We start from the raw sequence: 9,210 nt of genomic DNA, 5'->3' as shown, positions 1-9,210 counted from the left end.
CCATTTCTCTTTTCTCGTCATTTGATTGCTCCGCCTCCCTTCTCTTTTCATTATATGTAATATATATATATATATATATATATACCCATAGAGTCCGACCTGGCCTGACCTGACCTTAGCTGAGCTGACTTGCTCCCACTCGTAATCGTTTGTCCTACTTCCTGGTCGTTTCTGTTTGGGGAGTGTCATGGGGGAATGTTTAAGGGTTTAAGGATTCTAGATAACCTGAACAATATTTCTTGGCTCGGCTCGGCTTTGGGGAAGCTCATCCTAACTTCTTAACAGTATCAATCAGGGCTCGCTTGTGTGTCTGTCTGTGTCCTGTGGTTGCTTGCTGATACTTCCCGTAGATAATTGAGGTGGTGACCCAATTGGGTCATGAGATATTGTATTTATAGATACACATAGATATAATCGAGTTGTCCTGATACATTATCAAATATACAAGGCATGTTTTCAGAGATTCCGAAATATATTATAATATACCCCTCAATTTGTTGGGGCTGCAGACACTGACAGATTACGACAGTGAGACTGAAATAGGGACATCGATAAATTTTTAGTGAGAATATCTGCTAATTGATTGGAAGTCGGAATATAACGAACAAGTAGATCCCCACATTATAGCCTCTCATGAACAAAATGATAATCTACCGCAATGTGCTTTGATTGCCTATGCTGAAGTGGATTTGTTGCCAAATATGTCTCATTGATGTTATCGCAACAGATGGGGCTTAGTGAATGAATATCAATGTCTTGAATGAGTTGTTGAAGCCAGATTGTCTTTGCAATGGCATAGGCAAGCGCACGATATTCGGCCTCAGTTGAGCTTTTGGACCCACTGGACTGCTTCTTGGAACGCTAGGAAATAAGATTATGCCCAACAAAAACCGCGTAACCAGTGGTGGAACGTCGGGTGCCCTGGCAACCAGTCCAATCAACATCAGTATAGGCTGTGATCTGTAGATCTGAGGAGCGGTGGAGTGTAAGACCATGAGAGATAGTCCCATGTAGATATCGCAGAAAACGCTTCGCAGCCTGCAAGTGACTTATACGTGGCGCATGCATAAACTGACTAACAAGATTCACAACAAAGCAAATGTCAGGACTAGTGATTGTTATGTATTATAATGCACCAACCATACTCCTATATTCAGTAGAGTCTGCTAACAACTCTCCATTGGTCAATGATAGATTACTGCGATTTATCAAGTCCGAACCTAGCCAAGACATCAGATATATACTTTTGTTGGGAAAGGAAGAGGGTATATGTAGACCGGTGTACTTGAACACCAAGAAAATAGTGTAGAGGACCCAAGTCTTTCATGGCAAACTCATTTGAGAGAATTTGGACAAAGCGATAAAAGAGGGAATGAGAACTGCTAGTACAAACTATAACATCAACATAAAGAAATAATAATATAATATTAGTGCCATTACGATAGATGAATAAAGATAAGTCAATTGGAGTGGAGACAAATCGAAGAGAGACAAGAAAGGAGCTAAAACGAGTGAACCAAGCCCTAGGAGTCTGCTTAAGACCATACAACGATTTATGAAGACAATATATGTGATTAGGAAAAGAAGGATGGACGAAACCAAGAGGTTATTTCATGTAAACCTCTTCCTTTAAGTGACCATGTAGAAACGCATTTTTAACATCCAATCGTCAAATATCCCAAGAGTTAGAGTGAGCAAAGGAAAGAATGAGACGAATAGTGGAAGGTTTAACAACTTGACTAAAAGTTTCATGATAATCAATACCTGGTTATTGCCGAAACCCCTGAGCCACTAACCGAGCCTTGTATTGGTCAATGGTGCTACCTACCACATTACATTTGATTTTGGAAGAACCAAACTCCAAGCACCGTTCTGAAGTAGAGCATTAAATTCATCTGCCATGGCTTTCCGCCAATTCAGGTCCTTTATTGCCTGTGAGTAACAAGTAGGTTCCAACGTTGATTGTGAAGAGTAGCTACTCAAGGAAGCAAATTTAGGATTAGGTTTTACTATGCCCGATTTTCCACGAGGAACCATGGAGTGTATGTTAGTAGGAATGGAAGGACAAAAAATTGGGGGAGGAATCGGGTCAGCAGTGGACTCGGTGGAATGTACATCAGGAGACAGGGACTAGGCCAGATTGAAAGCAGGAATTGGGCTGGGCTGAATGGCTGCCGGATCTGGAGAGATAACAGGGTTGGTAACAGGCCGGGAGGGAGAGCTGGCAGTGGGCTACGGATGAGGTGGGCTGGAGGAGACCGGGCCGACTAGCAGATCGGACTGAAGCGGGAGACCAGTGGATCTCTCGGACTGGACTATTGGACTGGGCTGTCGAACTGGCCTTGACTGGACTGAACTGGGGGATTGGACTGGATTGGCAGAATGGACTGAAGCAGGGGACCATTGGATCTCTCAGACTGGGCTGGTGGATCTCCCTCATTGGGCTGCCGAGCTCGTCTGTTGTGTAGGCTGAATACAAGGAGGGCCGAAATTGAGAATAATAATGGGGAAGGAGGTTACATGATTTGGAGGAGAAGCCATGGCAGTGGCTGTACAAGGTTGAATAAATGGGAAAGAAGACTCGTCAACGATTTTTGGACACATTAAAACACTTATAGCCTTTATATTCACTAGTGTAGCCAATAAACATACAAGGTTTTGGTCAAGGCAAAAGTTTATTCGAGATATAAGGGGACAAGTTGGGAAAACAAGTGATGCATGAAGAAAATTGTAATCCGGAATTTTGCCAAATAGTTTTTCAAAAGGCGACTTCATTTTTAAAGTTGGAAAAGGAAGACGATTTATTGTAAAAACCGCAGCAAGTGATGCAACAACCCAGAATTTTTGTGGGAGATTGCTTTGAACAAGAAAAGTAAGAACCACATCCAAAATGTGACGATGTTTCCTTTCGGCCACACCCTTTTGTTGCGGAGTGTGAGGACAGGAAATTTGAAGATTAATTCTCGATTGTGTAAATAATTCCCTAAATCATGAATTATTGAATTCCAACCTACCATCACATTGGAGAGTCTTTATCTTTCTATTTAGTAAATTTTCCATTTTGACCCGAAAGGATTTGAAATTATCAAAAACGTCCGACTTTAGCCTTAGAGGAAAAAGCCAGGTAAATTGGAAAAAATCATCAACAAAGATGACATAATATTTGCATCCTAAATGAGAGAGATGTAGAGAATGCCACACATCAGCATGTATTAATTCCAAAGGGAACTTTATATTATGGTTCACATAAGAAAAAGCCAACATAGAGGACTTGCCCAAATTGCAAGAAACACAAATATCTTTATCGAGAGAAAAATGCGGAATTAATTTTCTAGATGTAAGGGCTTCCAAGACCGACTTATTGGGATGACCTAGACGATTGTGCCATACTGAAGCTGCAGAGGTTGTGGCAAAAAGAGCCCTCGATTGAGATAATTGGATTGGATAGAGATGCTCACTAGAGGGGCAGCTGAGTAGTATCTTCCTCGAAATATTGTCCTTAACCAGAAAACCAGAATTAGTGAATATCACATGACAATTGTTATCGTTACATAGCCGATGCATGGAAACCAAATCAAAATGATGGAACATGAAGAACCCCATTAAGATGAAGTGGTTTGGAAGAGGTAGCAATGGCTAAGGAACAAATGTTACTTATAGACAATAAAGAACCATTAGCAGTAACCACTGAGTTAGAACCAGCATAAGGGGTAAGGTTACGTAAAAATACCTTCATTTTGAATTATGTGGGAGGATGCACCAGAGTCCAGGTAAGTGTCAGGTGGCGGCATGTCATTGAGGTTCAGCGCAACAAAAGACTTTGGGTAAGATTAAGACCGATTTTGGGAGTAATAATCGAGACATTGAAGAGCGGTCTATCCAACTGTGTTGCACAATTGACAAATAACGATTATAGGTCCATGGCCCAGTATACCCCCATAGACCGGAGAAAAGCTGTTAGAGGACCTTACCAAATATTGTGAGGTGGATGATTGCCCACGACCATACACAATCCTGGCATGACTGCCACGATTGTTTCCATATCCGCGACCACCATTCCCGCATCCAGGTGAGTGACTGGGGCACCTTGCTGCTGATGGTACCCACGACTAGTGCCATTGTTGTTGTAGCGACCTCCTAGGCGATCACCCCTTGGTTCAAGCGACCATTGCTGCGACCACCGCCCAGCACGACCTCGTCCTCCCCAGCCACCTGATTGAGTGATGACCCGTAGTACTGTAGTGACCTCCTCCTCCCCGGCCACTATATCCGTCGGAGACTATTCTCGTGGAACATTAAACTATTACGAAGGGAACCAAAGGAGAGAGGATCCCGATCATTATTCAAGGAAGTAATGAAAGACTTGTATTAAGGAGCGAGTCCAGTGAGGGCATAGGTGATGAGTTCTTTGTCATCGATAACCCGACCAATCTCTTTGAGTTGATGCGCTAGTTGTTTGCAATGGTGAACATACAACTCCACATTCTTGAAGTCCTTCAGTTTGATGCGAGTCAGCTCCACCTTCATGTCAAGAGCACGAGAACAGGAGAGTTCAACGAACCGATTGTGTAATCCCTCCCAAATCTACTGAGCCGTGGGTAGGTCATGAACTTCTTCCAAAATTTGCTCCGAGAGGTTGGAGAAGAGCAACAAACTTATGTTGTCATCTATCTGGTACCGGGAAGCAAAGAGAGGGTCGGTGACAGGAGGACAAGGACGGCTTCCATCCACGAACCCAAGAAGATCATGAGACCTGAGAAAAGTAGAAAACAATGTCTTCCAAACCATGTAGTTAGAATCCTTAAGCGAGATGTGGACGAGGTTCGATATGTTGGGAGCTATTATAGTTCCGGTGGGTATGGTAGCAGCAGGAAGAGTATGCTGGGCTAGTGAGGGAGAAGGCAGAGCCTCAATGGGGGCATTGGTGGGAACATCCGTAGAGGTATTGAGGGGAATATCAGCAAAGGTATCAAGGGTTGGATTTGTTTGGCTATTGTCACTGCTGAAGGCTTGAGATGCGGACGCCATTTTTGACCGGCAAAAGGGTGGGAGAATGGCTGGAAGGTTAGAGTTTGTGGGGGGAGAAATTGTAACCTAGGCTCTGATATCATGTAGATAATTGAGGAGGTGATCCAATTGGGTCATGGTATATTGTATTTATAGATACACATAGATACAATCGAGGTGTCCTGATACAGTATCAACTATACGGCAAGTAGATTTCAGAGATTTCGAAATATATTCTAATACTTCCTTACTGGACTTATACATTTTTGTCTCTCTTTACAATTATACTTGCACCCACCCCATATACCATAGTTATGGCTATCTTCTACTACTTCTAGTTTGCTCTTCTCGTGCTCCCTACCTTCTCCACCTCTGTCTGTTATTTGAGATGTTTTTTAGGTTGCCTTTTTTTTTTTTTTATGATGCTACTCCTTCCTCGTGCGGCATGCATTACTGTGGCGTCGATGTTCCTGCCTGTTGTAGCTTTCACCCTTTTGGTGGCCATAAAAAGGTTGATAAAGCTTTTATAACCAATGCAAGCTGCTGCACATTTCCGAGCTTCTCCTGTTATTAATTCTGTTTTCCCTGATTCGTCCACTTAGATGGAATCCCTTTTGGTGATTCTAAATTACCTCTAATGCTAACATGTGAAATCTAATCTGTAGGTCCAGGCTACCAGATTTGGTCATGGCGGGGGTCCTTGCTCGAGTAAGTAATGTCCCTGCTGTGGTTGCTAGTCAGAGGCATAGCAGCTCGAGCTGCAAGTCTGGAAGGGCTACAAAATCTGTGAAATGATGTTTGCTCTTCAAGCACCCTCTCTCGCTATGGGAGGTTTCTATGTGAAAATGATGTCTGCTCTTCAAGCACCCTCTCGCTATGAGAGCCTTTTTTGGCTTGCGAGGGATGAATGCTCTTGACAATTTAGTTAAGACTGGCCTTGGCCTTGGCCTTGATTTTAATGCTAAAGTGTGAAGCTCAATCTCCTTCCCCCGGGGAAAGGCCAGTCGTTGTGTAGCTAGAGCCATGTTTGAGGGATTTACCGAAAGGGCAATTAACGCAGTCATGCTTGCCCAGGAGGAAGCACGGAGACTGGGTCACAATTTCGCTGGGACAGAGCATATCCTACTCGGTCTTATCAAGGAAGGCACTGGTGTAGCTACCAGAGTTCTCAAGTCGATGGGGATCAATCTTAAAGATGCACGTGTTGAGGTAGAGAAAATAATTGGAAGGGGAGTAGGCTTGTTGCTGTGGACGATATTCCATTTACTCCAATGACGAAGCTTGTTTTGCAGCTGTCAGTGGAAAAAGCATGTCAACGGCGAAGACGCATTCTTCTTCTCTTCAAGTACTTGCCTTTTAAGTTTTTGGCTTTTTAGCCTGATTTGCATATCTTGCTACGCGCAGTTCTTACTTTTTAGTTAGAGCGCAAATCAGAATCATAGAGCTAATCGGTTAGTAGATTTTCAATCCAACTTCAATTCAATGGAATAAAGTAATTGATTTCCAAGAGTTTTGAATGGCCTGTCTGTTAAATGAAGCAAATAATGTTGCCCAAAATGAGCTTGGAAAAGTTCGCTTTCCGCCATTGTGGTTGCAATGTCTTTACTTGATCTTCTTACCTTAATCTTCACTGTCACTAATGCATTTTTTATTGTTGTCTTGGTTGAAGTTATTTTTTGGCTGAGAAAAACATTTCATCCATATGTATTGAAGGCCATAATTATTTTGGAACTGCGCACTTGCTTCTTGGATTGCTTCAAGAGGGTGAAGGGTTAGCAGCTCCTGTTCTTGAGCAATTGGGTATTGACCCTGGCGATATTCGCACACAGGCAAGCGTACCTTCCTTAAACACAAACGGAGACCCCATGTGTGACCTGGCTGTGTTGTACTATGAGTGACATGGTTGCATTGCATCTTGTTATGGCAGGTTATCAGAATGGTTGGAGAGAGTACTGAGGCTGTTGGTGCTGGTGTTGGAGGTGGAAGTAGTGGCAACAAGATGCCAACACCAGAGGCTGCCGTCAACCTCGTTTGGGAGATGGTGGCGCATATCTCCCCCACTCTCGCTCAAGTGGGGGAGATCCGGGCGGTGGTGCTGCGGCCACCGGCCACCACTCCCCTCCCCTCATCTTCTTCGTTCCTTTCTTAATCTGTTTCTTTAGGGGATTTTTTAAAATTTCCTGGTCGGTTCACTATTAAACTGGGTAAGCTTTTAGGACACGTGGCTACTTTTCATGAAGACACGTCATCAATCCTAAAAATTTTATGGGTTTCAAATGCGACCCAATTAATTTGTGACGTAATTGACACATTTATAGATTAAAATGTATTTTTAATACTTAAAGGACTTATATGTAATAAAAAAAAATAAGCATCCCGCCATTGGACTTTATTCAATATCTCATTCTAGAATTTTCCTTATTTTATTTCATGTGTAGCAAACTTGACCCTACAATCAGACAGCATGAATTTATCTTTGCGAAATTCCTAGGTTTACAATCAGGTGAGCTGGCAGGAAAAAGAAATGAAACCTTTCAACACCTTAAATGATAAGAAATTTATCTACATATAGTCAAATCTAGAGTTTGACATGACATATGCTCACATTAGTTTAAGTGTATGGCATTCCGACTGAATTGCCTTTCTTTGATGCATTTATGTTAAATTTTTTTGTCCTCTTCACATGGACTCATTCCATTAGTTGGAACTCATTCCTTAGCGCAAGAGCAAAGAATCGTAGCAATCTTCCAATGCGTTCTCTACTTTGCTATCTCATTTTGTTTCTTTATTTTTTGATTGTTTCTTTATTAAAGAAAAATAAGAGAAGTATAATAAAGGGCACTAAAAGTTCCATGGACGAGATTCGAATATGAAAACTTTTTGTTTCTTGTAAGAATATGTATCGCTATACTACACTCTTTTTATTATTTTACTTTGCTATAACATCTTTATGCTTTCCGTAAAGTTTAGGGAATATAGACAAAGAAGATTATAGAAAAATCGACTGCATAAAATTAGATTCGAAATCGATAGCCCTTTCTTTAAATTAAGCAATCTTTTCATTAGGATGCTTTTCCCCCCAAAGAATAGTCCTTTGGGGCCATTCATGGCCATGGTTGACGGAATCACTGAAAACTCAAACGATTGGCCTTCTTGAAAGGTAGATATGTATATGTGTATATATATATATATATAAAAGGTGTAGCGCAGTGACACATACTCTCGTTTGGTAACCAATAGGTTTCAAGTTTAATATCGTGCCCCTTTATTAGTTATAATAAGTTCTATTTCATTGTATTAGGTCATGAATTTTTCTATATAACAAAAAAAAAACAGTATACATAAATCATTTTAAAAAAATGTCATTCTCTTAAGTTATCTTCTTTCCGAAATCAATTGTTAAATCAATTCTTTCTATATTGAAATAAGAATCATCCCTTTTGCTAATTTCCATCTTTTTTCTTCTTGGGCTTTTATTTATTAGGAATAACTGCATATTATTCCCTTGGCCACTTAGAATTTTCTTTACCTTTATTAACTAGTCTACTTCCTGTGCATTGCACAGACTTGTTTCAATATTATTCATTTTTCTATAATTTTTCAATCGCAATAACTAAAGCACATTTATGTTTTTGGAAGTCAATTTTATTATATATAGATATATAGATATACATCATATAATTTATAATAATAATAATAATAATAAATTTAAATTATTAGTTGCATTTATTGAAGATATTTATTGAAAAACGTTGTTAGTTTTTCTATATAACATAGATAGATTAGCCAATTGGATACAACATATAAATGGTTCGATATACTCAAGAAAAAGTTTGATTTCAGTTGATAACTAGTCATATATCCAGTAGTACGTTGAACGGTTTTATTTTCTTTCCTCAACATGAACTTGGCTATTTGTATAATTTAAAAGGGGAAAAAGATATTTTGGTCCTATAAGTTTAGCATGCAGTCAATTTTGATCATATAAGATTTAAAATTACTGAATTAGTCCTAGATGTTTTCTCCATAAGACAATTTCGGTCCTATAAGTTTTGAAAAGGACATTTTTGGTCATATAAGTTGCCTTTCAATTAAATTTGATCATATAAATTTTGAAAAAGAAAGACATTTTTGGTCTTATAAATTATGAAATTGACCAAAATTGCCTTAAGAATTAAACGTATAGGACTAATTCGATACTTT

At 40.2% G+C, this 9,210-nt stretch overlaps 1 long non-coding RNA gene across 1 annotated transcript; it reads right to left on the bottom strand.

Annotated features, from left to right (window-relative positions):
* Nucleotides 1–3,208: 3,208 nt before the first annotated feature.
* LOC116206621 lies at nucleotides 3,209–5,267 on the bottom strand. Its single transcript, XR_004156750.1, has 2 exons — nucleotides 3,731–5,267; nucleotides 3,209–3,498 (listed from the first exon to the last, which is right to left on the bottom strand). It is a non-coding gene; the product is annotated as an uncharacterized LOC116206621 (long non-coding RNA).
* Between the last annotated feature and the right edge of the window lie 3,943 nt (nucleotides 5,268–9,210).

The sequence above is a fragment of the Punica granatum genome, chromosome 5 (assembly GCF_007655135.1).
Source record: "Punica granatum isolate Tunisia-2019 chromosome 5, ASM765513v2, whole genome shotgun sequence".
NCBI classification, from domain to species: domain Eukaryota; kingdom Viridiplantae; phylum Streptophyta; class Magnoliopsida; order Myrtales; family Lythraceae; genus Punica; species Punica granatum.
Note: the sequence above shows the minus strand (reverse complement) of the source record. Positions and strands in the feature narration are given on the sequence as shown.